General features: G+C 32.4%; 1 protein-coding gene across 8 annotated transcripts in view; it reads left to right on the top strand.

The window, feature by feature from the left end:
- cdhr1a (cadherin-related family member 1a) overlaps nucleotides 1–24,490 on the top strand; it is a 221,458-nt gene that overhangs the window by 153,049 nt on the left and 43,919 nt on the right. The gene's annotated exons all lie outside the window — the stretch shown is intronic.

The raw sequence follows: 24,490 nt of genomic DNA, 5'->3' as shown, positions 1-24,490 counted from the left end.
CATCTTATGAATTACTTCAAACATATGTGCAATATCTCACACAAATATTCACCTAATTAAATCATGTATGAGATGGGATTATTTTAAAGAAATACTGCATTAAAGAATTTTTAGGCCTGTTACAAGTCCGCTAAGATTCTGTCAAGAGTAAAGCCTTACATACATAGTTTTTTTTAACTGTTTATAATTCATGTGTTTTTATTGTTTGTTGGTAGTATTTTTGTCGTATAAACAGCATTAAATAAATTAAATAAGTATTGAATTAAGTATTTAAGTCAGTGTTTTGGCAACAGAAAATATGTGGTGTGACAGGAAATACTGCCATCAGGTGGTGTACATTTACTACAGCAACAAAACTATATAGCAATTACAGGACTTTTTAGGATTATTGTTTTTTCTCTCTCTCTCTCTCTCTCTCTCTCTCTCTCTCTCTCAAAGTCATGGGTATAATGTCAAATTTGCATTCCTTTTATATATATTTTATGCACAGTTTTTCAGGATTAAAGTTATTTCTTTCTCTCAGTTTCATAGGTAAAACGATTAATCATTATTTTTTTACATATCTTTAATACACATTTTCAGGATTTTCAGTATGATTTTATTTTTTTCTAAAAACGTATTAGTGAAATGTCAAATTTGCATTGCTTTTATGTAGTTTTTATGCACATTTTGTCAGGATTTTGTTTTTGTTTTCTAAATTGTATGGGTAAAATCTGAAAGGTGCAATGTTTTTATGTACATATGCAAAATTTTTCATAACTAGTTTTTCCACTTTCCAGTTTTTTGTGTAGATTTTATTCACAATTTGTCAGGATTATAGTTTTTTTCTCAATTTCACGAGTAAAAAGATTAATAATTAATTGTTTAAACATTTTCAAAACACATTTTCAGCATTTTCAGTATAATTAATTTTTTTCTCGAATTTATGAGGAAATGTCATATTTGCATTGCTATTGTGTCGTTTTTATGCACTTTTTTATTAGAACAGTTTTTTGTCTTCATTTGAAGGGTAAAATATCAGATGTGGATTTTTTTTTAATGTAGCTTTAATACACATTTTGAAGATTAACAGGATATTATTATTTTAATTTTTTTCAAATTTAGAGATTCAATTTTAAATGAGAATTTTTTCCTGTATTTTTATACATATTTTCTTTCTTCTGGATATTTTAGATTTTTTTTTTTCTCATTTATAATTATATGCATATATATTTATTTATATATATATTTATTTATTTATTTTTGTTAAGTATGCATTAAAACAAACCTTTATTCAATATAAAGCTTTTAAACTAATGCACATCAGAAATTTAAAGGTTGTTTTTTGTTAATCTCTTGCATCTGCACCAAATAATATACAGTGCTCAACATACATACATAAATAAGTACTCCCCTCACTAATCTATCTTTTAAATTCATATTTTCAATAGGAAGCTATGCAATATTACATTTGTGCATATACATTAGATTAGTCAGTACTAAAGCCAAATCTGGAGCTTATCTAACCAATAACGTGCAATAATGCTTCAAAATCGGTCCAAAAACTACGTAGTACAGCCAAATTTATATGTTGTACAAAAATATTAATTGCCAATTTAAAAAAGAGGAAAAATCAAGAAAAGCAGAACAATTGAAATATTTATTTGTATTTATTTATTTATTTATTTATTTATTTTTTGTAGTATTTTGCTTGAATTAAATTTTTATCTTTCGATTTCTAAATATGTTTGGTGACAAAAATATTATTTTAATAAATATATCTGTTTAATAAACCTGTTTTGTTTAAATGCACCAAAATACATTACCTATATTCACTGAGAAATGGACAAAAATATTAATTTCCAAAATGGGGTGTACTCAATTATGCTGAGCACTGTACAATGTGCTTTTATTTAAGATTTTTATATCTTATCCCTTTTCATGATTTTAGATGTAAGATCTCTACATTTTAGTGAGCCAAACCACCAACTAATCCAGCTTTTTTCCACTATAACTAGACTTTTTTTCTACCCAAAACTGAACGTCAGCACACTTAATTGCTTTGCTTCAATGAGACGGTCACTTTAGTCTGGTTACCTGTAAAAATATGTCTTCTTTTCTCTGTCTTCTCCCTGAGCCTCACTACAAGCTGTCAGCTCCGCACAAAGGAAGGAAGTAGGATATTAAGTTGCTGAGCTGTGCTTGTGTGTGGTGTTTATTTGCTGTGTCAGAGACTGAGAGATTACACTGTTTATGTGTGGCGTCTGGTCAGGTGTCTCCTCAGGGCTAAAGCTACAGATGCACTGTTGACACTGGAATTAAGAATGAAAGTTGGACTGGAGACTATTCACTGCCAGTAAGTGGCTGCCATCAATCATTCTGGCAAAAGTGGATGCATACATTTTAAGTCCAGAGAAACAAGATCCTGCTTTAGAAAGAGAACATGGGTCATGCTGTATTCCTTCACATAACATGCTCTCTAAACATGTATGGTATCAGTGTTAAGGACAGACAATGCAGGGAAAAATGCATCAATGCAACAATGCATCTTGTTTTAACATTGACATTGTTTTAACATTTTAAGCATTTTGGCTTTTCTTAAATGTATTTATTTATTTGTTTGTTTGTTCGTTTTTGTTTTTTCATATTTATTTATTTATTTTTATTTACAATAATGAGTATGTTCATATTAATTTAAGTTCTTTTATTTAGGTATTTAGTTTGTTAGCTAGCTAGTTGTGAATAAATAATCTGAAACACACTTTAAACACTAAAGTATTTCGTTTGTTGGACTTTATAGTTTTGTGTCCATGGATTTGGATGACAAAACGTATTTTTAAAAACTGTTTTCTCTATAAAAAATTGTAATTTAGCCATAAATCTCTACTTTAGCAGCACTTACATGCACTAAACTTTACAGTTTTAATTATAACTCTATTCTGAAGGTTTTTCCAGAGGGATTTGCTCATCCATAATTTGCCTCATATACTGAACAACGTGTTTTTTATTGTTATTGAATAATGAAAATAGATCTCAAAATTCATTAATTCATTCTTTTTTTTTCGGCTTAGTCACTTTATTAATCTAAGGTCGCCACAGTGGAATGAACCACCAAGTTATCAAGCATTTGTTTTACACAGCCAATGACCTTCCAGCTGCAAATCATCACTGGGAAACATCCATATGCACTCTTTCACACACATATACGGCCAATTTAACTTACCCAATTCACCTATACCGCATGTTTTTGGTGGTGTGTGGGAAACCGGAGCACCTGGAGCAAACCCATGCTAACACAGGGAGAACATGTAAACTCCACACAGGAATGCCAACTGATCCAGCCGGAGCTCGAACCAGCGACCTTCTTGCTGTGAGGCGATTGTGCTACCCACTGCGCCACCATGCTGCCAGATCTCAAAATACCATCAGCAAAAACCTTTGACTCTTAAAGAACGAAAAAAAGAAAGAATACATCACAATACAAAGAAGAAATACAATTTTCTGATTTTTGTGGTAGAAATGTTTGCAAATTAGTATATATTTAATGTAATTGTGACTCATTTTCATATTTGACAGTGTTTTTTGTTATTGTGCAGGAATGAAAATAGATCTCAAAATAGCATCAGTAAAATCCTTTGACTCTTATGTAAGAAAGAAAGAAAGAAAGAAAGAAAGAAAGAAAGAAAGAATCCAATTTTCCGATTTCTGTGTTAGAAACGTTTGCAAATTAGTATGTATTTAATGAAATTGTCTCATTTCCATATTTGACAGTACTTTTTTATTGTTATGGAGTAATGAAAATAGATCTCAAAATACCATCTTTAAAAACAATAGAAAGAAAGAAAGAAAGAAAGAAAGAAAGAAAGAAAGAAAGAAAGAAAGAAAGAAAGAAAGAAAGAAAGAAAGAAAGAAAGTAAATTTTCAGATTTCTGTGCTAGAAATGTTTGCAAAATAGTACATATTTATTCAAATGATGTCTCATTTTCGGCGACGCAGTGGTGCAGTAAGTAGTGCTGTCACCTCACAGCAAGAAGGTCACTGGTTCGAGCCTCGGCTGGGTCAGTTTCTTATTTTTGTGTGGAGTTTGCATGCACAAGTCCAAAGATATGTGATACAGGTAAATTGGGTAAAGTTGCTAAAATTGTCTGTTGTGTATGTGTGTGAATGAGAGTTTATGGGTGTTTCCCAGTGATAGGTTGCAGCTGGAAGGGCATCCGCTGTGTAAAAACATACAGTGAGCTGGATAAGCTGGCACTTCATTCCGCTGTGTCGACCCCAGATTAATAAAGGAAATAAGAGAAAATAAATGAATAATTAAATGAATGAATGAATGTCTCATTTCTATATTTAAATATAATATTTCAAAAAATATGTAATACAAAAAAAAATGTTTGTAATTTTGAATGTGATCAACACAAACGGGAATATAGTGATCATCGTTTTTTAAACCTGATTCACCTGCAGTGTTTTGCCTTTAGCAGCCATTAGTTGCTATACTTTTTACTTAATGGAATATCAAGATGAGTTTATTTTTTGAAAGTCAGTTTCTGTATGAATGCATTCCTTGGAGATTTGACCACAAAAAGTTATTGAATATACATGCTGCTTTTGTCCAGAGAGAGGGCAAAAGCTATAGTTGGTTGAACACATCGTGACCTTTTGACCCGATACGAGGCATGTTGTCATACTATACGGGGTGTGCTGTTGCAGTTTAGCTTGTCATTAAACAGTCCATTACAGGCTTGTCAACAAACGTTAACCAGTAAAATAATTATTATTAAACACAAAGAAACCAAAAAGAGTAAAAGTACCATATGAAATACCAAACTAAAGCATTTGGTAATGACTGTAGATACATTATAAAAATATAAATTGAAAACAATATTGTATTTTCATAGTTAAAACTGAATTTTCTTCTTGTCATATCCCTTTTCCTGCTTAAAAGTACTTAAATATTCAAAGTTAAATAAATAAACATAATTTTTGGGAAATAATCTTTTTATTAAAATGTAAATACTGTATGTTCTGAGTATGCATTTGCTATATTCTTATTTTTCATATCCCTTTTTCTGTTAAAATTATGCATTCAGTAAGAAAAATAAACTGTAAATAAACAAATGCTGCAATTAAATACAAAATAGAGCTATTTTTGTATAAAACATTTTGCTTAAAATCTGAAACCATTCTTTATCTTGAAAGTGGGTTATCTCCACACAAAATAAAAGAGAAAGCCATTCCTCTCTCACTGTATAGTGCAGCATCAGAAGCTAAAAATGGCTAGTTGCCCAGCCCTGCTGTCATTGGATTTTGATTGATTACCATAAAAACATATCTGTTGCTGACTCTGTAGAAAGTTGATCCTGTAGACCAGAACACATGTGAAAAATCGGGAGATAAACGTGAGCATCTGACTTATTGTCTGCAAGAGCAAAAACACAGTTAGCAGCCTTACAGTCATCAGTGCCTGAGCCGTATATAACCTGAGGCACTATAAACAGTGGAAGTGTCCGGATATTCTTCTTCAGTCCCCGTCCCGGCTCCACTGTCTCACTGATGGGAATAGATGGAGGCTTTTGCTTAGCGTGTGAATGAATACAAATGTGTGTGTGGGGTTTTTGGAACTGTCAGCAAGGCACATGCAGGTCTTCAAGGTCAAAGTGGCCACCTGTTTTATTTAGATTTTATTTTTAATGTTTCTTAGTACATCTTATTGTTTTGCTGTTGTCTTGCTTTGTCACAGAAAGTCAATACGTTAAAAGGGACCTGTCCTCATTTCCACAATATCTAATATAAATTTTTAAGTGTCCCTAAAATGTGTCTGTAGTTCCACATAGATTGCCCTTTTTGTGTTTGTTGCTTTAAATACAAATGAGCTGTTGCCTGAGGGCAAAGTCTATACACGTTATTCTGACAGAAACAACAAAACAAATGACTCTCAAACAGCTAGAATGTCAGAATCGACCAGTAGTGGATTAATGCCATACATATTCAAAGCAGAATAGAGTCAGATAATTGATGTAGTTGTTATGGAGTAAACTTAACTCATTGACTAGAGTAGCATGTTTCTGCTCTTCCTCAGTTGGTTAGAAATTAGCATTCAACTTTTTTTTAAGAGAGTGACATACTTTCTCTCTTTTTTGTTTACAAAAACCTTTAAAAGTCTGTCACCTGACTCCGCAGTGCATAATAAATGTGATTTTGTGAATTACAATGACATTTTTTGGATTAAAATAATGGACTAAAGCAGGTCCGGAGTGAGACTCCTTTTCAGCCCTGGAGTTTCAAGCCTTAAACCGGCCAACCTCAGTTCACGACTGACTATATTAAAATAACGTCATTTCCAATTCAGTTTCTTATGACACTTTCATGTCTTTTTCAAGGACACATCTTCTTTAGAACTTCAAATGTTTTTCATAAATATGAGAAGATTAAAGGGTAGCTAAATCTCCAACACTATTCTTTAAATATCACAATGTCCTTTCCTGCAGTATCTGAATATATATTCTGTGCAAAATTGTTTATAGATACTGAGTCCTTTGTAACGGTGGTCACACACAAAAAATAAATAAATAAATAAAATATGTACACGTACATAAGTAACCCAAACAGTATTATATGTCTTAACACTAAAAATAAAAAATTTATTAGGTGAGGGTTCGAACTCGGGTCAACGGCGTCGTAACGCAGAAGATAAGTATTGCACTGTTACCTGCAAGACTTTTAACCACAGTATTATATTATGTCAGATTAATGTTGTAAATCATCTGATTTTCATTGAGCGGGTGTAATATTCATTAATATTAATTATTCAAATTCTTAAATTCACTAAGGTGCCGCTGTCATCATTAACATGCAGGCTGCATTTTGCTCACGGGGCTACGAGAAAATATGTTAAAAGAGTGGAGCCGCGGCAAAATAATGAATAAAAGTGTGACGCTATGGTCAAATAAATAAATAAATGAAAAAAGTGTGACTGCTGAGAGTGCAAGCAGCTAGGGACACCAGCTCTCGCGGCCAAAAAACAGACCGGCCCACTGGGAATTCTCGCGGTCCTCCCTGATTAGCCAACCTGGGCCTGGACTAGCCAGAGAAATTGATAATTTTAGCCTCATTAGCCATACAGCTTAAAAGGATGTTTGTAAACATTCTGAAATATGAAGTTATGTATTTGTTCTTGTTATAAGTTTGAGTATAAAGCATTGATAGTGATCCTTTGATGTTTGACACTTATTGGGGTAGCAGGCAGGTGTAAATTAGCGATGTAACGCTACATGTACTGTATTTGTCCTGGACCATCATAGTACTGGCATCACAGTTTGATTCATCTAATCCGAAAAGGAATACAGTCAGATGTGCCAGATACTGAAATATACTGTAAGCAAAGACCACATAAGTCAACAACTGAGAGGCGGTTCATACAGATTGTGTGTTTGCATCTAGAAATGCAGTGCTCAGGAATGGTTTTAAAAAGCCCTGATCTGGTGGCATCTAAAAAAAACAGGCCTGCCAGCTTGCTACAGTAAACAGAATATTGCAGTGCTAGTCCAGTATTCGAGTTCTTCTGATTGGTCCACAGTTTTGGAACTGAAATCGATGAGCAGTGCTGTCTAAAATTGTAATCCTTATGTGCAAGACGCTGTAAAAGACGTGAGTGTAAAATGGTAATAACCCATTAAGCGCATGTTTACATAAAACCAGGGAAATATAAGATCATTCATAAAGCAATTTTCTGCTGTCCAACACGAGTGTCCACTGGGCATGTTTCTAAATTAACAGATGGATGGCCGATTTCAGTTTTGATGATTATTAAATCTTAAATATAATGCACAATTAATATGTTTCTGTTGTTTTAGGAGCAGGTTGAGATTGAACATTGTAGTTTAATATATATTCTCCAAGTTATGAAGTTATGTTTTTCAATATTCTATTTATTTCGTACTTTCATATCACAAAAAGCTTTCGGGTTCTGTTGCTGATTGTGACAAAAAAAACTTAAAAATAAACAGGAATAAAATCAAACACTGGATTTGTTGTTTGCTCCTTTTGTACCGAACCCCAAAACTGAGATACAGCATGTACTGAACCAGGACTTCTGAGTACCGTTATAGCATAAATATATTTGTTGCTCCCAGATGAATAAAACAGGAGTGAATTTTCATGTTTTTCCATATGCTTGCAGAGTGTTACTTTTTCAAATGTTTTAAGTTGATACAGTAAATTCACGGGGGACCTGATTATAGCATGCAAACATGGAAGAAGCCTGATTTTTCATCATATGTCTTCTTTAACTTGGAATGCTTGTAAAACTTGCCTAGCGCATTATAAAAATGAGATTTCTCTGTCACCCCATTGTTTTTCTTGCTTAATTAAAACAGTCACAAGTTTCAGTGAGCTGGATGTCAAAGCCTGTTGGAAATGGACTTGGTGGAGTGTGATTTTTCTCTTGTCAGGAAAGTTTACAGCGAGGAGTTGTGACTTCTGATTTCCCTGCTATCAATCCCATAGGAGCACTAATCACCTGCATGTCACTGTACACTAATTAGGGTCTGAGTTTGCTTTGATTTCGGGAAAACAGAAACATGTTATCGTTACTGACAGGAGAGAAAATTAGCCAGTGAATAGATGAAGTTCTGTGCTTAAAGCAGAGATGTTTAAACCAGGGTCAGCAGGCCAAAGTTGGCCCGTGGTAACCTTTGATTTGCCCCACCATCCCACTTGAGAGAAGAAGGGGAATAATGGGGAATATGGTTGAAGGAAATGTTTTTTGTAAATTCTTATTTAACAAAAACTTAAGGTTTTTTTTTATTGTTGATTACTAAAAAAGTTATTTAAAAAATATTTTACAATGGAAGTATTGCAACCCGACAGACAGAGGAATTTGCTCAAGACATCAGCAAGCAAATCAAGGCAAAGACAGGTGCAGCTTAACTAGTGTATTCAGCATTGCACTCCATTGTGTTTTAAATGGGACTGTTTGTTTACAGTATGTTTTTACTGTAATTAGTTAATACCATTTAAAGCAATGTTTTTTATTTATTATATTAACAAATAAAATAGGAAATAACCCCAGCAGCTTTAATGCTATACAGTTATATAGGTATACAGTACAGTATAAACCTTTTGCGCACAGCCCTCTATCAAGTTTATTTGGCTCTTCATAATAAAAAGTTTGGCCACCCCAGGATTAAAGGATAGTTTTAATTTATTATTATTATTATTTCTATTATTATTATTATTATTGTTGTTGTACTATATTGCTTTTCTACTGTGTAGACAACTGCCATCAAGTGTTTTAAATTTTTTGATTTCCAAGATATTATATTATATTATATTATATTATATTATATTATATTATATTATATTATATTATATTATATTATATTATATTATATTATATTATATTATAATTAAATCTCACTTTGTCATAGTCTAATCTAAATATTTATATATGAACCTACATCATGATAATGTAACCAGGTGTGCATTATTTTAATGCAATTCAATTAGTTTTATATATTATACAGAGCAAGACATTTTTACAGTATTCCCTATCATATTTTTTCTTCTGGACAAAGTCTTTATTTGTTTTATTTTGGCTAGAATAAAAGCAGTTTTAAATTATTTTGAAAACCGTTTTAAGGTCAATATTATTTTAAGCAACATTTTATTAGTGATATCTGGACATTCACAAAAAGCCCATTGTTATTTAAAAATATACAAAAACTGCACTTTTAATGAAATGAGCATTGATTGTTCTAGTTAGAAAACTACACCCTCTCTATTTGATTTTGCATCTATATATGTATATTTGTGGAAACCCCATCATAATTTGTGCGATGAGTTGTTTAGCATGCATTATAGACGAGTACAACCTAGACGTTCTGTCAGCTAAATAGTGAGGGAAAGAGCTTTGCGCAAACTACTCCAGATTGTGCTGAATGATGCATTAGGCGATGCTATAGCGATTAAAAATGCAATGCTTATTTTAGTGGCCTAATAGACGTCCTCGTTTCCGAGGCTGGCATGGGATTCCCTCTAACATGGAAGAAGAAAATGTCATCATATCCGTTACAGACAACATGAATATTGCAGGAGCAGAACAAATAATGGAGAAATGACTAATCATAGCTGAGGTCATTGGAGAAGGTTCTCTGACTGATGGCTCTGCGTTTACTAGGCGCCTCTGGATAGTGTGTCAGTGACGAATCAACCCTCCATTATTCATGTGTGCAAAGTGTTGACCTCACAGAGGGACACCAAACCTTTAGACGTCCTCAGGAACGTTGGAGAAAAGGAGAGAAGTGATGCTCTTGTGGTAAACCAATGTATGTCTCGTTTTTACTTTTAAGTCTGAATTAAGATCGCTGCATTGGTTTTCCAGTTCCATTAGGGTATTGTTACTCTTTTGGTATATATATATATATATATATATATATATATATATATATATATATATATATATATATATATATATATATATATATATATATATATATATATATATATATATTTTTTTTTTTTTTTTTTTTTTTTTTTAGGGATGTAAAAATGTTACAAAAAAGCCATCAAAACCCAATTTGAAAAACTTTTATTTTATTACTTTTTTCTTTGTAGGTGAAAAGTAGAGGCACATAGATGAACTTAAAACTGAATAAAAGCTATTGGATTAAGAATTGGACTGTATAATTCAAAGGCAACTAATAAAATGTTTTAACGATTTAATGTTTGACTGAACTAATTATTTAAAATTTATCTTAATTTATTTTTATTAATTATATTTAATCTATATTTATTAATTGTTAAACTTGACCTTCATTAAAATGATTTGGCTGTTTTTTTAATTAATTAATTATTATTATTATTATTAGTAGTAGTAGGAGTAGTAGTAGTAGTAGTAGTAGTAGTAGTAGTAGTAGTAGTAGTAGTAGTAGTATTGTCTGTATTAGTTTTGAAATTTTTAATCAGGTAATTTTTATTTTGAAGTAAGTACCAGCTAAATCCAAAATTAAACACATTCTAGATCTTTTAGAAAGTGTAAAGATTAGAAAAAAATAGCATTTTCACAACTGATGAAAAAATTATAAAGTGCACCAACTGTTCAATTTGATTTTTGCTCAACACATTTTTTAAAGGCTTGTTTTTTGAGCTTTTTTTTTTTGTTTTTGAGGTTTGTGTTGTGTTAGTTTTGTTTTTGTTTATTTTACTTTTTAGGCATTTCCATCATTATTTATTTATTTATTTATTTATTTTTAATCTTTCTTTATTTTCTTTTAAACTTGACCTCACATGACCACACAAAAATGTATAAATATTTTTTGTTTTTCTTTTTTAGTTAGATAAAGAATGAGGTAACATATACTGTATATATATTTATTTAGACCAAAAGAAACTGAAAACAAAAGTACCAGCAAAATCCAAAATCAAACACCTTCTAGATGTTTTAAAGATTAGAAAAACAAAAACATTCCATTTTCACAATTGATAAAAAAATTAATAATACACCAACTGTTTAATTTATTTTTCGATCTACGCATTATTTAAAATTATTGTTTTTTGTCTTAGTTTTTTGTTGTTTTTGAGGTTTGTGTTGTGTTGTATTGTTTTGTTTCCTATAATTTATTTAACTTTTCTCTAATTTTTAGGCATTTCCATCAGCTTTATTCTTATTCATATTTTTTTATCTTGATTTTTTTTATTTTAAACTTGATCTCACTTGACCACACAAATTTATAAATATTTTGTATTTATTTATTTTTTTTTAGTTTAGATTAAGAATGAGGTTTAATATCTAAAACACCTAGATGTTTTAGAAGTATGTAAAGATTAGAAAAAAACAAACAAAAAAATATTCAAATTTCACAACTGATGAAAAAGTAAAAAGGAACCAACTTTTTTAGGCATTGCCATCAGTTATATTTTGTTTATTTTCTTTTTCTTTCAAACTTGCGATACAACTCCCCTAGTACCTACAAGTCCTTTTTTCAATGTACGAGCTGCAGCTTTCTGCGGCACAATGGCAGAGGAAAGCTCGTGTAAATGATAGGGGCTTTATATTATCAGAGAGCTGTGTAAAGCTCTTCCTCATTCAGCCAGACGCAGATGTCCACCGTCTCACATTACAGTGGAATCCAAAGGGAAAGGTCCACAGCCAGAACACATAGATGACGGACAGCACGCCACTCCTGAGAGCCACCATAATAGACCTGACATGCCATTTTCCTGACAGGCTGCCAAGCATCTCTTTTACTTCTCCCAGTTTGCTTAATTAAAAGAACACAGCCATAGACACAAGTGTCAGTCCGAGCAGCAGTCATGAAAAGACAGCTCAATAAAGATTACTGTGTAATGAAGACCATATCAATCTCAGGATCTTTACACACATGATAAATCAGGAAGTTTGGTTTCTTCTGATGTTGTTTTCCAGACAGGCTGCTTGTTATATGGGGTTTTGTGAAAAATTAGTCTTTTTAATTCAGCCCTGTGTCGGTATACAAAACAGTAATTGAGGTGAGTTGTGTGTCTGCATTTATTCATAAAACAGTTGTTTAATTACCTTATTAACTTAATACAGTTGGAGTCAGGATTATTAGCCCCTATCTTATTTTTTATTTATTTATTTTTTTAAATTCCCAAATGATGTTTAACAGTGCAAGGAAATTTTCACAGTATGTCAAATAATTTTTTTTTTCTGGAGAAAGTCTTGTTTGTTTTATTTCGGCTAGAATAAAAGTTAATATTTTAAAAACCATTTTAAGGTCAAAATTATTAGCTCTATTTTTTTGATAGTCTACAGAACAAACCATCGTTACACAGTAACCTAATTTACCTAACCTGCCCAGTTAACCTAAGTAACCTAGTTAAGCCTTTTAATGTCACTTTAAGCTGTATACCATGGAAATGTCTTGAAAATATCTAATCATTCTGACTTCAACTGTATACCTTAACTGTATATTTGTGATGTCTTTTATCTCTGGCATTTTTGACATCGACTAATCTAAACACTTCTGATTGGCTGCAAAGTTCATAACAGAATTGCTTATGGAATTAATTAATAAAATAAATTAAAAGGCTTTAAAAAACATCTAAACACAATAGAACAGTTAGCTTTTTTGCCTTTTTTAGGCATACTGGATATTGGTCTTTGGTATTGGTGTGTTTTTTACAAGTACAATTACATGAGCTCAGTATCGGACCCAATACCAGTATCGGTATCAGTGCATCTCTGTATTTCGTAATAGAAAGATTACTTTCTTACTCCCAGGGCTGTTTCTATTGAAGTTGGTATTTAGCTGCAACATGTTAGTGTTTTGTAACATCTAATTTTTACGAGGTGAAATATTAGCCCAACTCTCAACCCCCAATCTGGAGGACCAGGACATACACACATACACTACAGACAGTTTAGCTTACCTAATTCACCTGTAGAGCATGTCTTTAGGCTTTTAGGGGAAACCGGAGGCTGCTGTGAGGCAACAGTGCTACCCACTTCGCCACTGTGCCAACCTTATAGAAATTACAAAAATAAACTGAAAGGCTTAAAACAAAATCTCAACACAATAGCACTAATGGTTTACTTTTTTGCCACCTTATCTCAAATTTTTGTGGCTTTTTTCTCAATGTGGGACATTTTAGCCAAAGGTTATTTTTGCAATTTATATTAGTTTTCAACTATAAAGGGAAATTTGATTTGCCTTTTTGGTCATTTATATACTCAACAGCTGTTTTTGGGGCCCTGAAAATATTAAAAAAATCTTAAAAACAGCTAAAAAAAAAAAAAAAAGAAGTGTATCAACCGTTCAGTTTACAGGTACCTGTATGTGTGAGTACTTGACAACCAAAACACAATGGTGGACTACAGGAAAGCATGTGCTTAGACAATTATAGGTTTCTGTACAATGTGACTTCAGTGGAATAGGTGGATATGGGAATTATTTTTACAACATTGTAGCCCGTATACATGAAACTTTCCAAAGCCACAAAGAAAATAAATTTATTTTATATTTTAACTTTGAATTGTTGTCGAGCACAGTAAATTCATCATAAAGCCAAACAGTGAGAATCATGATTTGTGTTAATTATTTATTTATTCATATTTATTTATTTATTTTTTTGTCTAGAGATACCATATCCCTTATGATATGATTCAATCACATTGTCATAGAGACGGTTTCATTCATTTTTTATAAAATAATACATTTTAGCAGTCACGTCACCATACTGGCATAACAACGTAATCTATATTATATTAGATTAGATTCAACTTTATTGTCATTACACATATACAAGTACAACAAAATGCAGTTTAGGTCTAACCAGAAGAGCAATAATAGCAAGTGCAGGATACAGGTATAAGTTATAAAGTGCAATTATATTTTTAAAAAAGTATGCGTAATATTAACAGATGGATGTTCAATGAACAAGCTGTATTGCTATGAACAGAGATTTACAGGATGAATGTATGTAAAGTTTGCTATTAATAATCAGAAGTATGCAGATACAGTTGAAGTCAGAATTATTAGCCCTTCTGAATTATTAGCCCCCTTGTTTATTTTTCCTTCCCAATTTGTTTAACGAAGAGAAGATTTTTTCTACTTTTAACATAATAGTTTTAATAAATCAATCCTAATAACTGATTTCTTTTATCCTTGCCATAATGACAGTACATAATATTTTACTAGATATTTTACAACACATTTAAATGCTTAACTAGGTTAATTTGGTTAACTAGGCAGGTTAGGGCAATTAGGCAAGTTACTGTATAACAGTTGTTTGTTCTGTAGACCATCGAAAAAAAATATAGCTTAAAGAGGCTAATAACATTGACCCTAAAATGGCTTTAAAAAATTAAAAACTACTTTTATTATAGCCGAAATAAAACAAATTAGACTTTCTACAGAAGAAAAAATATCATCGGACTCACTGTGAAAATGTCCTTGCTCTGTTAAACATTATTTGAGAAATATAAAAAAAAATTAAATAAATTTAAAGGGGGCTAATAGTTCTGACTTCAACTGTATATATGAACATAGTTTTTAACTGAAGTTGCAGTTTACTTTCAAAAGGTGATTTTGGTCATTACTGTTATAACATTAACATTCACTTTAATTTCACAGAAATGCATAAAATAACAAAATCAAGATTTCCCAATCTTTGTATCATGATTTAAATGGCCAACCAAGATAATATATACATGTTAAAGTACTAAAAATGTTAATAAAAATATTTTTAGCCCTTGTGAATCACGAGCTATAGACAATTTCTGCTAAAATATTCAGTCACACAATTGTTAAGTAACAGAAATAGTTTACAGTGCAAAACTACTCTAATAATTGGACTTTTTGTGCAGCAGAAATAATGATACTGTACAAAAACACTGTACAATTGACCTGATAGTACTTATAAAAATAGACTGAAATATGTTATTATTTCAGATTTTTTTTTAAACCATTAATAATGCAGTATATACTATATCACATTTTTAATTGATCACAAAGTTTTGCACACAATACAGGATTTAAAGCTTACAGAAATCAATTTATACTTGACAATACTTATTTTTTTGAGCAGACGCTTACAGTTTTTCCTTTTACACCACAATCAGATCAAATCAAAGTCCATCTTTCTGAAACCAAAATAAATCTCCCCATGACCGATATCCATAGTTCACTGCCCTCAGATTGTGGGCTGGTCTGATTTGAGGACATGCTTGACCTCTCAACGCTTGGTCTCTAATCTCTTTGAAATATTCATAAGTGTCTCCTCTGCGTGTGTCTTTCAGTGGGAGGATTCAGAGGTGGGACGATGCTGCTTGGGGAAGCGCTGATGTTGCTCCTATCAGCAGACACATGACCAAACCGCTTGCTTTTAGCTTGTAATAGGTCCCCAAAAAATCTGCAGGCCACCTTATTGAATCTCCCACCCCTCACCCCAGATACCTTTTATCACAACTGGCAGTTTGCTGCAACGAAAATAATAAATATAATAATAATAAGAAAAAAAAAACATTATCTCAGAAGAGAACATGAACCATCTGTGTTTGCACTGCCAGCTCATTCTGGGATGGAAATGTGAGCTGATTTGTATCTGTGTGTTTTGATTGTTTGCAGTCATAATGAGAAGGACAGGGTCACTGACGCACATTCAAAGAGACCGACTTCTGCCAAACTTGTAAACATTTTAAAGCAGCAGTGCAAATAATTTATGTATCGGTGACCTCGAATGCAAAAAGAAAAGGTTTAGGGAGGAAATAATAATAATAAAAAAAGGCTCTGGCAAAATCTCACACAAAACGTTCCCAGTCGCTGATAGAGGCCGTTTTTTTCTTTCGTCATTAAAGATCAGACATGAAAGTGTTCATAGAAAAGCTACAATGTTTCGAGCTAATATGCCAAATAATAAGAGAGGAACGAGTCATTCAGGAAAAGACGGGTGACGGTTATGGAAGAGGACATTGTCTGGATGGTTTTTTTTTTCATTATGACAGCGGTACCGAAGCTTGACCCTGTTTTATTAGTTTTAAAAGGCAACCACAGACCACGGAAATGCTTGTTAGGTCCTTTATGGTCTGCAGCCTCAAGCTTTCTTTGATCATCACTGTGACATCTTTTCAGTCTCTCAAACAAACGACTGGATGCTTGTGAAATGACCGTTTACAAACGTATATGATTTGTTTCATTGTGTAAGGTCTTTCCTCATTACTAGAAAGTACACGTTTATGTTAATTAAGCATATTTAAATTTGTAATTCAATTCAATTTTAAACCAAAGGCTGTAATTTTTTAAAAACTGCATGCATTTTTTAGAATTAAATATTATATTGTTATTTTTATAAGAAATGTAATATTTTTTCCACACTTTTTTTTTTTTGCATTTTGTTTTTTTTTGCATTTATTCATTTTCTGATGGCATACATGGTAATCTAAATAAAGAGATGCAAAAACCTCCAAGTGCCGTTTAAATATTTCTACTAAAATAAACAGTAATTCACTCATTTTCAATTCAGTTCAGTAATTTTATTTTAATGCTTTTTTTTCATAGCCTTTAACTTGAAATAACTGAATGTTAACAGGAGGTTTAGAAAAATCCTAACTTTAGATAGAAAATTCAGATGGTACTTACAGGTTTTTGCATCTGAACTCTTCAAATAATGTATTTGTTTTTAATTATATTTAATATTTCTTAATTAATGCTGTTGATAATCTATAATAATGTATAAAATATATAATAATAATTTTTTTATAATATAATTTTTATTTAGTTTATTATATTTTTTATTAATTAAACCACCACTGCAGTTCATTCCAAAACCACAATTTAGGTCCTTCGTAGGCATAAGATTCTAACGGTATGATAACCTTGGATTAAAATAGCACAGTATTGTCATTACTGCTCTAAAATGTATTCTTTTTTAATTTCTGGATAAAAAAAAATTAATAAAATCTGCTTTGAATACAGTGGCTGTGTCCCAAATCACATACTTTCATACCATATAGCAGTGGTTTCCAACAGTGGGGTCCCGGCCTACAAGGGGGCCTCAGCAAGCTCTGTGGGGCGTCACACTGGAAACACAAAATGCAGGAAATACCAAGACAGTTACCTGAACTGTGGTTTTATTTCGTTTTCTCGAACCTGGAGTCCCTGACCCAACCACAGACAGTGCATTATCTGCACTAAAGTTCTTGCTAACGAATGCATGAGGCCGTTTAATAAATTAATAAGACATTTGCAAATGACTCATCCCCAATACCGAAAGGTTTACCCAATACAAATGACCTACTGATGTTTTGCTTTTATATTTTACATTAGGCTATTATTTGTTCATAAACAGATCTTGATATCGTAATAAACGTACCATTTGTTTGAAAACAACATTTTTTGTCATACCAACTGCAAACTTATATGAGCGATAGGATCATTAAATGTGCATGGAGAGGGGCCTTACAGTATTTTTCAGGGGAAAAGGGGGTCTCAGGCAAAATAAGGTTGGGAACCAATGTTATATAGTTTGCTAAATGCAAGTAGCTCATGGAATTAAAAAAAAAACGATATGTGATAAGTACTCGATGACCTACTACTTCCGGTGAAATTCTGAAATGTCCATCCGATGGTCGTTATGCTATCCCATGATGCACCGCAAGAGAATTTATGAATAGGAGGAAGGCCAAGATGTCAGGTGATGAAGACAAAATGGCATCCGTTGTACGTTTGAGCTCATACATACTACTCACCTTCATACTGTGTAGAATGCACTTTTCTATCGGTCAAGTAATACATTTAAATGCTTTACCTGCTTTAGATCGCTTTAGTAGGCGATTTTGGGTGCAGCCAATATATTTTATTTTGAGAAACCTTTAAAATATTTTGGAGCAGAAAACATGTCAGGCTAATTAATTCAAATAAATCATTGACTTCGGCGTCTTTGGAGATCTTTTCTGCTGGATATACTGTTGTCCTAAAAAAGTTATTTATATATATATATATATATATATATATATATATAATTTTATTTTATTTTTATTTTTTTAAATATACTGTAGTAATGATATAACAGAAAATTTTGCTGGTTTTAAAACCTTTTCCAAACTGCGGTATACCTTGAAAACGGTTATCGTGCCATAGCTAATTCTTTCTGTTGATAAATTAGGGTATATATATATATATATATATATATATATATATATATATATATATATATATATATATATATATATATATATATATATATATATACATATTTGACCATACATTACTTGACACGTTTATTAGTTTCACAAAATTGTCCTTTTCAAATTTCTCTTAAGCCAAATGTATCCAAAAAGTACTTTTTCATAAGTAATCAACATGTGCAGTATGTGTGTGGCCGTGTACATATAGGCTATGTGTGTGAGAGGTCAACCGAGTCCATCTATTATATTTGTTTCTTGCAGCTTGAGGCCGGTGTGTATCTGGTGGATACTGGAATTAATGCAGTTTGCCCATTAGGAACAGAATGTCAGGACTGGACACCCCTGTCCGCCATTAACTGCGGATTAGTGCTGGACCTCACACACTTTCAAGAGCGAATCCAACACATCCGCTGTACTGAAAGTTACACTCTGCTGCACACACTCCTTTCACGGCTACTGTACTCAACATACAGACCCTGAGTTTATCAGATTCATTATTCCAGCAAACTGGGACTCATTCTGAAAATACAGGTGTCTCAGTGTGGCTAGAGGACAATGATGCTATAGTTTAAATATAAAGTAATAATAGGTTTGATGTTTAAGAGAGACAAGTTATGTTGAGAGACTGACCTTTGTGTTTGAGATCTGGTCTATTATCTAGTGCACACTGCCCTCTAGTGGTGAACAGCTTAAACAACAGGGCGCATTAATAGTCCTAGGTTATTAGTGCATCAGGGTATTTTCTAAAACTGTAACAAAGTTGACCTATTATTATTACTCTCCACCTTGCTTGTTTAAGTGTTTTGTTTGGTTCTTTTAAAGGGAAGTCACAAGATAAAATGTGTCTCTGTGATATTACAGGTTGCACAGTTAACCACATAACCTCTTGCAGTTCCTTCAGAGTCTCAGAGTAGGATCCTTTATTTTTATTTCTATGATATTAATATAGTAAATTAAATAATTTTACTTAAGTTAATTATTTATTAAATGCTATATGATAAACAAGATAAGTCAAACTAATCAGAAGAGTTCCACACAATTCCTTTATGTTATCCTAATACAAATCGATTAATTTAGCATAATCGTTGTTACAAATTTAAATGGCTTGAACATAAAACTAATTTTAAATAACTTTTGAAAAAGAATCAAAACTCATTTTATTGTAATATTCTTTTTTATTTTAATATTTCTCTTATTGTAAAAACAGTAATATTTATTAACATTACTACACATAAGAATATCTCTGCTAAACTGTTGCAAACAATTTTATATGGGTTGAATTTAAACAAATTAAATTTAGTAATATTCCACTTAATGTATTTGTTTGAATTCATCCCAAATAAATTGTTTACAACCGCTTACCATAATATAACGTAGTAAATCCAATCAATCTTTTTTCGGTGTATGAATTTAAACAACTTTTTTATATTTGTTGTTATATCAAAGCATAAAATGTACTGTATTCTTGTGATGTAGAAATAGATGAAATATTATTTCATGTATGCTTTATACATTATATATTGATACATTATATATTGGTGAAAACCCTGATGCACTTTTTTATGAAAAAAGAACAATAAATACTTGCAAATCATTTTTAACAATTTATGTGACACTTTTAAAGGGCACCTATTTTACCTCTTTTACTTAAGATAAGAGTTTGGTCTCTCCAGAATGTGTCTGTATTATTTATTATATAATGTAGAATCGGCCACTTTTGGGGTCTGTGTACAGTGTAGCTGTTTTTGTAGCCTGTGGCTTTAAATCCAAATGAGCTGCTTCTCCCCGCCCACCGCTCAGGTGTGCGTGTCTGCTTCTAATGCGTGACGTCAGAAGCAGACACGGATGAAGCTGAAATACAGCTCATTAGTCAAAAATACCAAGTGAGTTTATTTGATGTATTTCCGGTGGAGTTTATTCAAGACTTTCTGAAACATTTACTGACACCATGCGGCCATGGTGATTATAGTGGTTAAGAATTACATAGTAATTTTACTCTCTTTATTAAAAACGTGCTCCGTTTTAAAAACATTTTAAACTTATAAAATTAGTTATTGAGGTGCAGGTGATCACTGAGAATTGTAACATGTTTGCAAAAAATGTTCTGTGGACATGTGTATACATTTTATTATGGAGACATGGCATCTGTCAAACAATTCGGTGGGCGGGGAAACCACACTCCTACGTCACCTTGCAATGGGCCTCTAAATCACTGGGATTTAGGTTTATTTTAACATCAGGAAATTTCAAAAAAGAGACTTGTTGGGTTTATATCACTCATATGACAGTGGACACACTATACCTACACACAGTTCTGCCCAAACAGTTTACAAAAGCTGACTTTCATCATAGGTGCACTTTAATAATTTCATCTATCATTGCTAGAACTTTCTTTTTTTTTTTTTTAATAATTATAATTTTTTTTTTATGGAAAGCTAATTATTTGGAGGGTTTTTTTGGGAGCTGTATTTACAGTTTGTAGACAAGTCCAAACTCTCTCACTCTCTAGTCAAGCCACGTATGTCCCTCTTTTCAGTGCAGACGTCAACCAGACACTAAAGATAAACATCAGCAGCGACACTCAAGGCTTCATGACTACACAGCGACTTCAAAAATATCCTAAAACCTCATTTATTCCATAAACACATTCTTTTTTTCCCCTCCTCATAAATACCCTCCTTTTTTGCAGGCGTTATTTTTTTCCCGCACCTTATTTGCGAGGCATCAGTGAATGAATTGGAGTCAGTGGAATAATCCCTCTGTGTTGCATATGATTAGTCAGCGCAGACTTGGGCCACAAACAGGCGGTTCTGTGTGCTTCACAGACTGGAAGCTTTGCAGAGACGGTATGAAAGGCCTGTTGAACGGCCATCTGAGCTCTAGTGTGGACCGAAGGCCACTTTGAGGGTGTGTCACATCCTGAGAGACTCAAACACATGCACATTTACATCAGGCCTGATTTCCTGCTGCTCTGCCTGCACAACGCGCTCATAGATCAGTCAAGTACAAGTTAAAGAAAGCACACTTGGAAAAGAAAATAACTGACGTTTGCATTCACAGGCTTTTATTGCTTATACAGGTATCAGAGATGTGTTTGATATTGATTTGTGCGGAGGAAGGGATTTTTTTCATGCGTCCTCAGTGTGAACTGGCAGGTTTTTTTCAGCATACTTTTATTATAAATTGCAGTCAGCGAAGTGATTTTTAAGATTGTTTTTGTGGAAATCAGCCTTCACTAGAGGCTAAATGACCATCATAAAGCGTATGTTGAAGCAGAGAGTCAGCTACAGTGTTTTGTCAATGCTGAATTTCCCAGTGGACTCATTAAATCAGGGAATCTGTGTGTAAGGGGCATTGCAACACTGGTGAATAACTATATTATCATATTTTGCCAAATACCAGACACATGAAGTCTGCTGTCATTATTGTTTAACAGACTCTTGAATGTACATAAGGGCAGTAGCAGATCTTCATTTTTTCTTACATATAAATAGGAACAGTATATTAAAAAGAAATTTGTTCTAACAGGTATACTACTTCAAATATGACAGTTTTGTTAGGGAAGGTTAACTAATCAGGCTCATGTAAAACAAAATGCTAAAAAAGATTTAGCATTTTTCCAGCAGTGTTAACATATTGAATGTATAATAGAGATAAGATATTAAATTTTAAGATATTAAAATTGGCTATTCATTTACACACGCTCAGGCTAAGAAAGAATGGGTCTTTTTTTCAGAAGAATATTAAATTTGCTTTTTAACTGAAACTGGTACTGTAATATACAAAAAAATATATATAAATACATGCAATCACAATGAACGCCTGATTTGTCTGATGATATATTGAGCGGGGCATGTGCGCAGTAGGTAGTGCTGTCGCCTCACAGCAAGAAGGTCGCTGGTTCGAACCTCGGCTCAGTTTGTGTTTCTGTGTGGAGTTTGCATGTTCTCCCTGCCTTCGCGTGGGTTTCCTCCGGGTGCTCTGGTTTCCCCCACAGTCCAAAGACATGCGGTACAGGTGAATTGGGTAAACTAAATAGTCCGTAGTGTGTGAATGTGTGTGTGGATGTTTCCCAGAGATGGGTTGCGGCTGGAAGGGCATCCGCTGCGTAAACACTTGCTGGATAAGTTGGCGGTTCATTCCGCTATGGCGACCCCGGATTAAATCTATCAGTCTGTGCAAGAAACTCAACATTTGTTGGCTTCAAAGTATTGTCATTTGTCATAACTTATTTGTTTGTTTGTCTGTTTTTGTTTTTTTTGGTGATTCCCAAAGTACCATTAGCCATTGATTTGCATTTTATAAATCATCTTCTTTAATTAAATAATTTAATTAGGTAATTAATTTATTTTAATTTTGGGGTAAACTATACAGTTAAAGTCAAAATATTAGCCCCCTTTGATTTTTTTTCTCTCTTTTTTTTTTTTTTTTTAAATATTTCCCAAATAATGTTTAACAGAGCAAGAAACTTTCACAGTATTTCCAATAATATTTTCACTTCTGGAGAAAGTCTTAATTGTTTTATTTGTGCTAGAAAAAAGCAGTTTTAATTTTTTTAAAGGCCATTTTAAGGTCAAAATTATTAGCTCATTTAAGCAAATTTTCCCAATTGTCTACAACCCACTGTTATACAATAACTTGCCTAATTATCCTAACCTGCCTAGTTAACCTAATTAATCCTAGTTAACCCTTTAAATTTCACTTTAAGCACAATACTAGGGTCTTAAGATATCTAGTAAAATTTTATTTAGTGTCATCATGGCAAAGATAAAAAAATCAGTTATTAGAAATGAGTTATTAAAACTATTATGTTTAAAAATGTGTTGGAAAAATTTTTTTTCTCTTCGTTAAATAGAAATTGAGGGAAAAAAATAAACAAGGGGGCTAATAATTCTGACCTCAACTGTATATACTAAAATTGCCAGAGTGGCATTAAAAAGCATAATTAAACGAACAAAGAAATAAAACTGTCACAGTAATTGTTTTCTATGCTGGTTCACGCACTGTCAAGCAGTTTAGAATTTAAATGGCCAGTGAGAAGCACTATAAGGTTATATTACCATGTTTGAAATAAAATAACACCTACACTAACTGATACTTGGCTTATTTTTTTAGCTTAACTTTTTTTCATGATACTTGTACATGATTGCTCGGCATCACAAGTTCATAGCTTTACCAGATGAGCTACAGAGCAAGTTTTCCAGATTGGGAAAGCCAATCATATGGAGATATACAGTATATAGAGTTGAAGACAAAAGTATAAGCTCTCCAATGAAATGTTCTTTTACAAAACCACTGTTGTCTATTGTTGTGCTAATTTTGTTAATAGTACCATTTTATAAAAGTACCTATTGTACTTCTAACAATGTATGAATTTGTATTGTGGTGTGATTGCAGCATAAAGCTCATAGAAATGATCATAGCTTATTTCAAAGAACAACTGCAATCCCAGTGCAGCTAGCTATGCTTTGGCACACACTAAGTTTCCTTAGCCAGGAAATAGTTTAAGGGTGATGCAGATATATGTGTGTTGTTAAGATATGATTGTATCACTATTTGTTCAGAAAAAAAAAAAAACCTTGTTCCCAGGCTCTTATTTTATTATTTCTATATGAGAGGTAGATGTTAAACTGTCATATTAAATCCCAATGCTTTTCTCGACAGTAACTGTAACAGTAAAAATAAAACAAATGTTTGATACAGCTTTTTTACCACAGGGCTTTGCTGTTGTCAAACTATTTCAAGAATGCTGTTTAAATGTTTGTCTGACATTACTTTGAACCTCAGACCTAGATGTTGCAATATTTTCCCCTCAAGAAACCGGCGCTACAAAATGTTTAAATTCAT

The sequence above is a fragment of the Danio rerio genome, chromosome 13 (assembly GCF_052040795.2).
Source record: "Danio rerio strain M-AB ecotype USA chromosome 13, GRCz13ab, whole genome shotgun sequence".
Classification (NCBI taxonomy): Eukaryota; Metazoa; Chordata; class Actinopteri; order Cypriniformes; family Danionidae; genus Danio; species Danio rerio.
This window is presented reverse-complemented; position numbering and strand designations above follow the sequence as displayed.